The sequence below is a fragment of the Tiliqua scincoides genome, chromosome 2 (genome assembly GCF_035046505.1).
Source record: "Tiliqua scincoides isolate rTilSci1 chromosome 2, rTilSci1.hap2, whole genome shotgun sequence".
NCBI classification, from domain to species: domain Eukaryota; kingdom Metazoa; phylum Chordata; class Lepidosauria; order Squamata; family Scincidae; genus Tiliqua; species Tiliqua scincoides.
The window spans coordinates 263,188,024-263,200,954 of record NC_089822.1 but is presented as its reverse complement, the minus strand read 5'-3'; the positions used below and the strand labels follow the sequence as shown (position 1 = coordinate 263,200,954).

The following is a 12,931-nucleotide window of genomic DNA, read 5'->3' as shown; positions in this document are numbered from 1 at the left end:
GTGGAGCTGAGCATGAGGCTCCACACCACCAAGATCAAACTTAACTGGGACTCCCCAGCATCAGGTCTCATGCAACAGGGCAAGACTCCAAAAGGCCCTGAGAAGGAGCAGAGGGAGGTGAGCCCAGCAGCCTGGAGCAGCAGCATGAAACAGGTTGAGCCAGCTTGGCTTGCAAATCGCCCACAAAGTGTGGAACACGAGACGGAATCAGGGTCAAATGCCCACCTCTTTGGGGGTGCAGCACTCACAGAGCCAAGCCAGATGGATCAGCCTCCTGCATGAACTTGAGCTGAACTGAACTGCATCCATAAATTGAATTGGAGCAGAATTCAAGGCATGTCTATTCAGAAGTAAGTCCCAGTGTGTCCAGTGGGGTTTCTTTCCAGAAGGAAAAGGAGTGCAGCCTGCAGGCCTAAACGGGACTGTGTGCATGACTGTGGTCATGGGGGGGGAGAGAGGGAAAGGGCAAATCATTTTCCAGAGAGGAGGTTTAAGGGCTGGTCATTGTTAATGCTGTGACCTGTTCTTGCCCCACGTTTCAAGAGGGACGTGGAGAAGCTGGCGCAGGGATCACACCCTCCATTTGGATTCCTCGGAAATGGCTGAGTTTTGTCTGCCACACAGTTGTGTGTCTTTCTTGTCTTTCCTACTTGTGGCGTAATTGTAGCTAAACTGCCAGGCGTTCTCCTTCACTTACCATCCATAATTTAAATAGTGTGCCTAATTCAAATTAGAAGCTGTGCTTTGTAATAATAAAATTTACAGTATTTATTAAGTAAAACAAACTTTCGTAGTTAGTTGGGCTTTTTATTCTTCCCTTCATTTATCAGATACAGAGATGAACGCAGCTCACTCTCCACTCCCAGACGCGGCCTTTGGCCATGGTCCAGAAGAAGCTTGCCGAGCCCTGCTGTCCAAGAATGATTTCACTCCTTTGGTTTCTTCTCTGCCTTCACCGGGAGAGCTCTGAGGGTTCATGGACCTTCAGCTGAACTTAATGTTCTCTTCTCCTTCCCAAGGGCGATTTCCAGCCACCAAGCCTGACCTCATTGCCCAGCTGGAACGAGGGGAAGATCCGTGGGTGCCTGATGCTCAGGGACTGGATGAAGAGGCCTCTGGCTTTTGTGGGGGTAAGCGATCAAAACCCAAAATAATAATGCAGCTGTCCCTTTAGCGAAACATTTCCACTTAACTTTTATGTTATCGTTTAACATAAGAATGTCGTACACTGCCAGGGTTTTGGGGTGCTCAGAGTTCATGCTTCTCAAACCCTAGAGTCCTCAAGGAACTCTGTTCTGTAGTACTGCCACCACCCTGTATGTGCCAGTGTCTCGGTCCAGGGACACTGAGACCCTCTAGGGTTAATTCTATCCCTTGCAGGCACTGAGCACTTTCTCTAATTAAAGCCTCAGTCCTGAAGTTACTAGTCCTCAGTGAGGATTTGGTAGCTTGCTGAATGGCTAGGCAGGATTCTGAACCTTTGTCTGCACAGACAATGAAACAACTTAGTAAAAAGGATTTTTGCTTTATTAAATACATAGGGTTACATAAAGTAACAAAAGGCAGCAATTGCTAGAGACATAAAACTTCTAGGAAACATCTCAGCATAAATTAACAAAGCTAATTGGCTATCTCTATTATTCCCTACTCTCACCTGGGTCAGCTTTCTTTTGTAGATCTTTCCTCCAGGTTCCTATAAGGCCACATGGCCCTGGTAGATCAGGCTCTCCTGCAGGATGTTGCACCCATGACCTTTTCCACCCAAAAGACAATGACAAAGACTCTCACACACCCCTTGGGCTTTGTTCTTATACTTCTCATGCTGAGGTGACTCTGAACTCATTTAAACTGTCCAATCAGAAGCTCTTGGGGACAGAATCTTCTGGAAGTGGGGCTGAATGCTTGCCTTCTCAGTTCTCCCCCTTCCCACTGGAGATCTAAAGCTGCATTCCATCCTTGATGGGCCTTTCTGGCTGCTGCTGCATAGGTGCTGCATTATCACCTTCCATTGAGTTGTTAATTCCATTGGCTATTGTTCCTCACATCCTTGCAGCTAGAAACTGCAAGCCACTTCTCTGTTACTGGTTAGATTGGTTCAGGTTGAATGTGCTACTAGGCCTAAACTGTACATATTCATGACAAAGAACATGAGAAGAGCCCCGCTGGATCAGGCCATAGGCCCATCTAGTCCAGCTTCCTGTACCTCACAGTGACACAGGACAGCAAGAGACCTGCACCCTAGTGCCCTCCCCTGCATCTGGCATTCTGAGGTAGCCTACTTCTAAAATCAGGAGGTTGCACATACCCATCACGGCTTGTAGCCTGTGATGGAACTTTCCCCCCAGAAATTTGTCCAATCCCCTTTTATCGGCATCTAGGCCAGATGCCATCACCACATCATGTAGCAAGGAGTTCCACAGACTGACTACCCACTGGCTAAAGAAATGTTTTTCTATGGTCTGTCCTCCTCTCCTGACACGCAATATTAGTGGATGTCCCCTGGTTCTGGTGTTGCATGAGAGGGAAAAGAGACTCCCTCTGTCCACTCTGTATATCCCCTTCATAATTTTGTATGTCTTAAAATTTCTACGTCTCAAAATTGTTGTGTCCAGCAGGGCTCTTCTTTTATATATTGAAGTGTTTTTGCAACTGCATTTTCCTCTTAATAGATGCTGTTTAAAATTTGTATTGTGTTTTGATCTCTATGAGCTGCTTTGGAGGTTCTTATTAAAAGATGGCCTATAAATATTTGTAATCATAAGGCTGCGGTGGGTTCTGGAAGAACTGCCAGATCCTGGCCCCATCTGCTCCTGCCCACCCACCCGCCTTCCCCATGCCCTCCGGACTCCTGCGCTGGCCTGGAAAGGCCAGCACAAACTTATCTTCCTCCATTACTTCGGAGGCTGGATGCAGCCTCTGTACCTGTTTAGCTGACTTCCGTAGAGGTGCAAAAAGGCTTTACAACACGTTTGTTACCCTCCCGGGCCAGTTCCAGGGCCTTGAGAGGCACTTTTTCAAGTGGGGGTTCCTCTTTTATTTAGCAGGGGGAGAGTAACTGGCCCACCTCCCCCCAGCAGTGTATTTTCTAGTGGCTGTCTGCTGGTGTTGCATCTTTTTAGATTGTGAGCCCTTTTGGGACAGGGAGCCATTAGATATTTGATTTTCTCTGTAAACCGCTTTGTGAACTTTTTGTTGAAAAGCGGTATATAAATGTTGTTGTTGTTGTTGTTGAGACGGCCCAGGTGCAATTAGGATTGCACTGTAAGTGTGCCTTCTCCTTTTACTCTCTTCCTCTGTTTAGTTTGGGCTCCTACTCTCAGGTGAACTCTGGTCAACTCACACTGGACCTGTTTAGACTTGAGTTTTAGTGCCCTGTCCAAATTATGCCTTCCTGCTTTGATTGATTGATTGATTGACAGCCCTCACTTAGCTCCTGTGTCCCAATTTACTTGACCTTTAAATTATGTTCTAACTTAGATTTAAGTTCTAAATTGGGTTAAGAGTAAGGTAAATTTAAATGAAGTAGAAAAACTTCTTTTCCTTTTTCCTCCTCTGTTTTGTTTACTTTCAAAGTGCCTCTGCCTTGAGCTCTTACTCTCCAGTAGACTCTGCTGCTCCTCAGAGTAGGCCTATGTAGACTTGGGATGTAACTCCCTTCAGAATCAGCTCCTTGTCTAAAGTCTGCCTTACTGTTTTTAATTAAGCAAGCACTTATGTATTACCTTTATTGTGATCACCCAGCTCCTGTGCCCCAAATTACTGGACCTGAGAAGTCCTCCCTCAGGTGAGACGAAGTCCTAACTTTAGATAAAGCTAAATTTGAAAATAGATTTAAGGTTAGAAAACTGAGAGTACACTTCCCTTCTCTTACTTCTTCTCCTCTCCTAAATGTAGAGAGTACATTTGCCTTCTCCTTCTCTTCCTCCCTCTCCTTGTACATAAATAAATAAATAAATAAATAAATAAATAAATAAATAGGTATTTATATACCACCTTTCTGGTCATCTGATTACTCCTCTGACTTTCAAGGTGGTTTACATAGGCAGGTGTTTCTAAATCCCTCAAGGGGATTTTTACAATCATAGAGGTTCTCTCTTTCAAGAACCAACCACATTTCAGAATAGATCTTCCTAGTTTGGTCTCACTTCTGACCTCCGGTTCTTCCATGCAGGCTGGTAAGCAGCTCCATCTCTCACATGGAGGGCAGCCAAGATGCTTCTTGCTCACACCAAGAGCAGGTAGAATCACTCAACTGGGCTTGTCAGCTGCTGCTCAGTCGTTCAAGAATATGCCGATGTCCTCGAGCTGGCAACCTTCTGATGTTATCTTTAAGCTAACGGAGGCTCTACCCTCTAGACCAGACCTCCTGCTCTTTGTACAAATGCTTAACTTGCTCTGTCTTACTTGGCACTTTGTTCCAGGAGGCCACCATTTTGGTCCTGCCTTTCTGGGAAATGGTCCATTTATCTTAAATTGATGGCATTTGCAAAATATATAAACTACACTGACCAGTCCAGTGGTTCTTAAACTTTTTCCCACTGGGGCCCACATTGAAAGTGACACTCTATTGGGATGCAGCTTTCTGAGCCTTACTACCCACAAGTAAAGGTGCATGCATCACTCAGTTTCACTTTCCATACAGCTGTAAACTTTTTCCTTGTCAGCTGGGGGGGGGAAGAACTTCTTTCTCAAGAGTGTGTTGGGGACTGTGTTCATAGAACATTTTGGTAGTATTGCTTCCCCCTCAGCCTGCTCTTCAGTGTTAACCAAGGTAAGTTTGCATACTCATGAGTAAACATGTACATGATGCTCCGTTTCCGTAAGGCTCAGTACATTTTCTTTGTCAGCTACCAGCTTGTCAGTTACTAAAAATGACAAGCTGACAAACTCATCAAAAATCAGATTATGGCCCATAGTTTGGGAACCAGTGCACTAGAATAATTAAAACTTAGCAGTGAATCAGTAAACAAAAACACTGAACTAACCAAGGACTGGGCAGAGGCTGCCAATATACTGCTTTACTCGCCACCAAAACCCTGAATTCCATAAGCAGAACCAATTGCAAAATAGTGGCTGGATATATACACAGAATGCCTCTGAGGACAGGGACTTAGACTTGCCATTTCTCTATTCATATATTGAAAATATTTTCTTTTGTTCCAGGAAGCAACAGACAAGATAATGAGAATCAGGGGCAGCCCCACTGGGTGTCATCAAAAACTGTCATGCATGATGTCCAAGACGTGACCTTCAGAGACCAAGGCAGAACAGAAAAGAAGGAGCAAAGATGGACAGGGAAATGGAGAAATCAATGGGAAGCTTTTCAGGGTGGAATTGTCATCCTGGAACAACCAGAAAAAGAAAACAGAGAGAGCGAGGAACAAGGCTCTCAAGGTGCAAAAACTTTCAGGAGTAAATCAGAACTGAGAAGTCAAAGAAACTACACAGGGGTGAAGAACTATAAATGCATGGAGTGTGGAAAGAGCCTCAGTACACGCTCAAACCTGGCAGTGCATCAAAGATCCCACACAGGGGAGAAACCCTATAAATGCATCGAGTGTGGAAAGAGCTTCAGTCAGAGCTCATACCTGGGTGTGCATCAAAGAACCCACACAGGGGAGAAACCCTATAAATGCTCCGAGTGTCAAATGAGCTTCACGGAACGTAGAACACTAACTAGGCATCAAAGAACCCACACAGGGGAGAAACCCTATAAATGCTTGGAGTGTGGAAAGAGCTTCAGAAACAGCTCATACCTGACTGTGCATCGAAGAATCCACAAACAGGAGAAACCATATAAATGTTTGGAGTGTGGAAAGAGCTTCAGTCAGAAAACATACTTGACTTATCATCAAAGAACCCACACAGGGGAGAAACCCTATAAATGCATGGAGTGTGGAAAGAGCTTCAGTAAGCGCTCAAACCTGGCAGTGCATCAAAGATCCCACACAGGGGAGAAACCCTATAAATGCATCGAGTGTGGAAAGAGCTTCACTACACGCGCATGCCTGGCAGTGCATCAAAGATCCCACACAGGAGAGAAACCCTATAAATGTTCCAAGTGTGAAATGAGCTTCACAGATCATAGAACACTAACTGGACATCAAAGTACCCACACAGGGGAGAAACCCTATAAATGCTCTGAGTGTGAAAAGAGCTTCACTGAACGTCAAAATCTAAAAGTGCATCAAAGAACCCACACAGGGGAGAAACCCTATAAATGCATGGTGTGTGGAAAGAGCTTCAGTACGCGCTCAAACCTGTCAGTGCATCAAAGATCCCACACAGGGGAGAAACCTTATAAATGCTCCGAATGTGAAATGAGCTTCACATACCGTAGAACACTAACTGGACATCAAAGTACCCACAAAGGTGAGACGCCATATAAATGCTTGGAGTGTGGAAAGCATTTCAGTTGGAACAAAAGCCTGACTTTGCATCAAAGAACCCACACAGGGGAGAAACCCTATAAATGCTTGGAGTGTGGAAAGAGCTTCAGTGTGAGCTCACACCTGACTATACATCAAAGAACCCACACAGGGGAGAAACCCTATAAATGCTTGGAATGTGGAAAGAGCTTCAGTGTGATCTCACACCTGACTGTACATCAAAGAATCCACACAGGGGAGAAACCCTATAAATGCATGGAGTGTGGAAAGAACTTCAGTACGCGCTCAAACCTGGCAGTGCATCAAAGATCTCACACAGGGGAGAAACCCTATAAATGCTTGGAGTGTGAAAAGAGCTTCAGTACGCGCTCATACCTGGCAGTGCATCAAAGATCCCACACAGGGGAGAAACCCTATAAATGCTCCGAGTGTGAAATGAGCTTCATAGACCGTAGAACACTAACTGGACATCAAAGAACCCACACGGGGAGAAACTCTATAAATGCTTGGAGTGTGAAAAGAGCTTCACTTACAGCTCTAGCCTGACTATGCATCAAAGAACATTGGTGAATTAATAGCAGATTGGATTGATTGCCCAAAAGAGGAGATTTCCCAAGATTTAGATACCGTAAGAAGAGTCAGTACATTATATATAAGACAACATGATCTGCCCAGGGAAATTCATGTGAGATTCATCAGAATTGGCATAGTGATAAATTACTGAAGCTATCACAGGAGAAAAAGTGGACGGTTGATGGAAATAGAATTAAAATATTGAAGAGTAAGATATTCCCATGGAGAGTAAGAGAGAAGCGAAAGTAGACTGAGAACGTAGTAAAATTCTTAAGAGGAAAGGGAATCTCATACAGATGGCTTTTACAGAAGGTATCCTCTTTCAATTCCAGTAACAGGGATATAATATAAATTTAATAATGAAAGTGGTGAGAAGAGAAGAATTAGTAGAACAAATAGAGCAGTGGTTCTCACACATTTAACACTGGGACCCACTTTTTAGAATGAGAATTGGTTAGGACCCACTAGAAGTGATGTCATGACCAGAAGTTACATCATCAAGCAGGAAAATTTTTAGCAATCCTAGGCTGCAATCCTACCAACACTTACCCAGGAGTAAGTCACATTTACTATCATTGTAAGAGAATATATATAATTGTCACAAACATCATCCTTGGGGTAGGGAAGGACCAGGGGAGACTCCCAAATCAACCAGGATTTAACCTTCCTCCACCTACACCAACCTCCACAAACCCCCAAGAGCAATTTTTTTTATTTAGCTTACTCCAAGCCCAGGTCCTATTAACATATAATTCCTTGGTCAATAATTGCACCCAATTTTTCATGTAAAAGATTTTTATTTTAAGGGAGTTTCAGTTACTCCAAAAGACATAGTTACATGCATTACAGTAGCTAAAAACAAGAAACTAAAAAGAGGCTAAAACTACCATCATACAGGTCTCTCAGCATTTTCAGTATAAAAGATAACCCCCAGCTCCCTTCCTCCTCCTGTGTCAGTTTTCAGGCACCCATGCCCTGCTTTTATTATCTAAATTACTGATGCACTACACCTGGGTAGCAAACAACTAACTTAATCCATCTTAAAGGGAAAGGCACTTGCCCCACCCTGTGACAATAGTAGCTTGTTAAAAGTACAGGTCTGTAACATTTCCCCAAATGCAGTTACATGCCATGGTAGCATCATCTCATATATTGAAAATAAAACATTGAAATGATTGGGGACCCACCTGAAATTGACTCATGACCCACCTAATGGGAACACTGAAATAGAGGATTTAGAACGGGAATCGGAAGGGAAAAAACCAGATGATAAAGAGAAGAATTGAAGAGATTAAAGGAGCAAGTGGTAGACGTTCAACGATAACAAGAACAAAAAGATACAAGGAAAGATAATTAGTGCAAAGAAGCATGATGGTTAAAGGAAGCTGTAGTATTTACTTAGTCAACATAGTGCACAATCCTAACCAGGTCTACTCAGAAGTAAGTCCTCTTTTGTTCAATGGGACATACTATCAGGAAAGTGTGGTTAGGATTGCAGCCATAATGGGTTAAACATACTTTAGAAATATAAAAAGTCTTCTTTAAATGTAAAAATGAAATATGGATATAACTGTTTTATAGATAAGAACATAAGAACAGCCCCCTATGAAATTGGTAAAAATGAATCAGAATGTATCAAAATATTGCTTAAAATATAAGTGTGTGGAAGGATTGTTTTATTGTATGTGGTGGTCATGTAAACAAAAAAATGCAATTATATTGGAGAATGGTAAAGAGTTTAATACAAGAGATTGTTGACATTGTTAACATTGTTTGAAAGCTGAATTATTTTTTGTTCAATATTATTTTAGATGTTATAGATAAAGAGAATGATGTGTATTTAGTTATGATGGTATTAACAGTTGCTAGAATTTTATGTTAGACCAGCCATTTTCAACTGGTGTGCCACGAGTGGTCTACAGGTGTGCCACAGGAATTTGGGGGAAGATCATTTATTAGTAGGGCCAATGGGGTTGTGAGCCGCCCCTTGGCAGCAGGGTGTGCCTTGTCAGTTCACAAAAACCTGATGGTGTGCCTTGACCATTTTAGTGCCTTGTCAGTGCGCCAGGAGATGAAAAAGGTTGAAAATTGCTGTGTTAGATATTGGAAAGATTTTAGAACGTCAATGAAAGATGAACTAATAGAAAAAATAATAAATGTCATGGAAATGGACAGACTTTCAGAATTATTTATTAACAACAAAAATAGATACAGATTGAGCAATGGAAGACATTTTATGCATGGTTGAAAATGAACATTTAGAAAATATAATTAGGGCATTTGGAAGAATTTATGATGCATGATATGGATAAATGATAATAAGAGGTGAAAGCAGAAGAGAAATTATAGAGTGGGAGATACAGTGTGAAAAATTAGCAGAAGTGGCGTATGGTATTCTGCCCTCCCAAATCTATGTGTATGTTTGTATTGGTTTGTATTGTCGATGTTTTGTTGATGGTTATGATAAAAAAATATAGAGTAGAAATTAGGAATGTCTAGTTTATACTTGTACAGATTAAAATAATACTCAGGCATACAGTTGTGATGTTCCCTGAACCTTCCTCTCTCAGAGCAGTAGAGTTACTGGTCGTATTACAAAACCGATTGGACAAAAGGAGGTAGAGCTTCACACAGTGTGTAGTTAGCCTGTGGAATGCTTTGCCACAAGGTGTAGATAGGGTCACTGGCTTCGATGGCTCTAAAAGTGTCATCCATGGAGTGGCCATTTGCCATCAACATGCCAATGTGTTGCCGATCGGCCAGTGTGATGGCACTTGGCATCAATGTCATTGCCGGGGCTGACTGACTCTACTGAGCTGGAAGGATGGGTTTGGGGGCCCTGGTGCCAGTTAGTGATGTATTCAGGTCTTTTACTTCGAGGCTGAAGGCTGGGAACCCAAAAAGGAGGTGATGGTGGGGTGTGGGGGAGGGGCAGGAGTTTCAATAACTGGAGGGAGGCGTAAGAGTGGAAGGAGTGAGCAGGGAGAGGGAGACCTGAGAGAGCTGCAACTGAGGACAGAGGCACACAGAAAGGGGGAGAGAAGTGGAGGAGGAGGACCAAGGAGGAAGAGGGGGCATGCATCAGCAGCAGAGAGGGAAGTGTCTGTGCTCAGGTGCATGCAGGTTGCATATGGTCATCATGGCTGGTGACCTCCACAAAAGAGTCCAATTGCCTTTTAAAGCCATCTAGGCCAGTTTCCATCACAACATCCTGTGGCAAAAAGCTTGTGGGCTGGTACGAGGTCTGGCTGCCATCATCTTCTGTCTGCTGTCTGCTTTCCGACTGAGCTGTTCCCAGGAGAAGCTAGAATCGGAACAATGGCGTGAAGCCACACAGCTGTCTGAACTAGGGGTGTCAAGCATAAGGCCTGCGGGCAGGATGTGGCCCATGGAACATCTTTCCCTGCCCTCAGGGTCTCCCAGCACCACTGTCAGCTGCTGAGCTGTGGTGAGGTGTCACTGCTGAAAGGTCAGCCCCACAATAATTGGGCTCTCCCATGTCTTGAAAATATGATCAAGATTTGCGTATTTTCTCTTCTGTCATTTGCAGCTAAGTTCCTGAGTGAGTAAAAGTGCTAATTTCTGATCATGACCTGCTTAATGACATCACTTAATGACATCATGACAGAAGCACAACCACCTCTTTTTCCTGTCCTTTCAAACTTAAGGAGCTCCGAGAGAAACAATGAAGGGAAAAAAGTGAGGCCAGGGCACTTGTAAGCTGCCTGTGAATGAATTCCAGGGCATAGAATTACTCTAACAAGCTCCCAGCAAGAGGTCAGCATTGCTGGGGTGTTAGCACAGTCTGCCATGGTTCTGCTCTTTCAGGGGGAAAGGACTTTTTTATGCTTTAAGTACCAAGAGATTGTTTGAGCGAAGCAGCAATTGTGTCCTGCTTGCCACGCGCTTTCAACAGACAAAAAGGGTTTCCTGACAGAGGTGAAGAAAAACACAACAAACAGATCTTCGAAGGAGCTGGGAATTTGTCCCTGTGAGACTCTCATCCAACTTCCTTGGCCAAGACCCTTCGCTTTTCGTGGAGTCTTTCAAAACGATCATTTAATGTTTGCAGTCGTTGGGGAAGGAGAACAGTTCTGAAGAAAGGAATGCTGCAAGGAACTTGAGGATTCTTACTTGGGGAGATATGAATTAGAGCCGCGATTTTCAACTCCCTGGGCTCCCTGGGGCATTTGGTGGGCCACTGTGAGATACAGAAAGCTGGACTAGATGGGCCCATGGCCTGATCCGGCGCGGCTCTTCTTATGTTCTTATAAGTTCTAGCTGGTGATCTGTAGCAGGTTGGTGTGCCATGAATGGTCTGCAGGTGTGCCACAGGAATTTGGAGCACAGGGGTTGAAAATCTCTGAAAAACTCCCCAGGTTCTGTGGCTCTGTTTTCACAGCTACTATCTGTAGTAACAAGTTGTCCGGCAGAGCTGGCAAAAAGCGACAATTTGTTACTACAGACAGTTGCCCTAGAAACAGAGCCTCAAAACCTGAAGGAGTTTCCCAGAAGCGACATCACAAGAGGGGAAGACCATCGAGAATATCACAGAGGTCTGTGCAGAGAAAAATTAGAATTAGAGGATGGTCTTAAAACTCTAGGTTGGAGGAGGGTAAGTGGCAATTGAAACCATTACTTTTGTACTTTTCCTCCAAGGAACTCAGTGCCACCATCCTCCCCTTTTCCTGAACCACCACCCTGTGAGGTAGGGCCGAGCGGAGAGATGTCAACTAGCCCAAGATCAGCCAGCAAGTGTAATGGTCAAGGGGGAATTTGAAGCTTTTAAATTTGATACTCTAACCACTAGATCACACCACCTTTATTTCTGAGGGCATGGTGACATTAGGTGAGGGCTTGTGACAAATGGCTTGTTCCATTTTTTGCCCATCCAAAATAGCAAAATATTTTTTACAGGTCTGATTCTTTTATGATTTGCTATTCTATGCTCTTTTTACTTGTCTACTTTTTATCTGACTGCTGTTTTTATGATATGTGTTAATTTGCTTTTATCTGTTTTAAGTTATGTTTTTAATCTGTTTTAACCTGTTGTAAGCCGCCTTGAGTCCCTTCGGGGAGAAAGGTGGGGTAAAAATAAAGTTATTATTATTTTATCTCAGATAGCAAACCATTTTCAAGACACAGGCATAGCACTACAGAACAACATGATCAACCATCATCGTTATTTTTAATTATGCGTCCTAAGAATGACTCCACTCTCTCTGTACTTTGGCTGTTAAGATTCCAGCTCAAACAAGAGTAGTGCCCAGTATGGTCCGTTTCAAGAGGCACACGAATCACCGTCCCCCTCTGCACTGGGGCTCCCACGGATATCACAGCCCCACGGAGATCACAGGGGACAGTGCCATGCAGGGTGCTGAAGGCATTTCACTTCTAGGTCAAGGGCAGGAACTGATGTACAAGCTCCAGACAGGTAAAAAAGACTGCATATTCCTCTAGCTAGGTGCATGGCTACATGTTCATCATGATGCCTTCATGCCTAGTATAATGTATTGGCAACCTTCAGTCTCGAAAGACTATCGCGCTCTGAAAGGTGGTTCTGGCACAGCGTCTAGTGTGGCTGAAAAGGGAGTGACAATCCCTTCCACACTGGGAGGAAGTGCAGTCTGTCCCTGGTCTGTCTCCCTGGCTATGGGCCTTTGCCTCTTTGCCTCAGACAAAGTGTCTCTTCAAACTGGGAAACCCTTTAGTGTCTCTTCAAACCCTCTTCAAACCCAAAGTGTCTCTTCAAACCCTCAGGCCAAGTGTCTCTTCAAACTGGAAAAGGCCATGCTGCACAGCCTGCCTCCAAGCGGGCCGCTCAGAGGCCAGGGTTTCCCACCTGTTGAGGTCCACTCCTAAGGCCTTCAGATCCCTCTTGCAGATGTCCTTGTATCGCAGCTGTGGTCTACCTGTAGGGCGCTTTCCTTGCATGAGTTCTCCATAGAGGAGATCCTTTGGGATCTGCC

The 12,931-nt window shown here is 44.0% G+C and overlaps 1 protein-coding gene and 1 pseudogene across 1 annotated transcript in view; both read left to right on the top strand.

The window, feature by feature from the left end:
- LOC136640361 (zinc finger protein 585A-like) overlaps nucleotides 1-12,931 on the top strand; it is a 474,925-nt gene that overhangs the window by 199,158 nt on the left and 262,836 nt on the right. The window lies entirely within an intron of this gene.
- Nucleotides 1-12,931, top strand: part of LOC136640516 (zinc finger protein 208-like) — a 163,825-nt pseudogene that overhangs the window by 60,876 nt on the left and 90,018 nt on the right.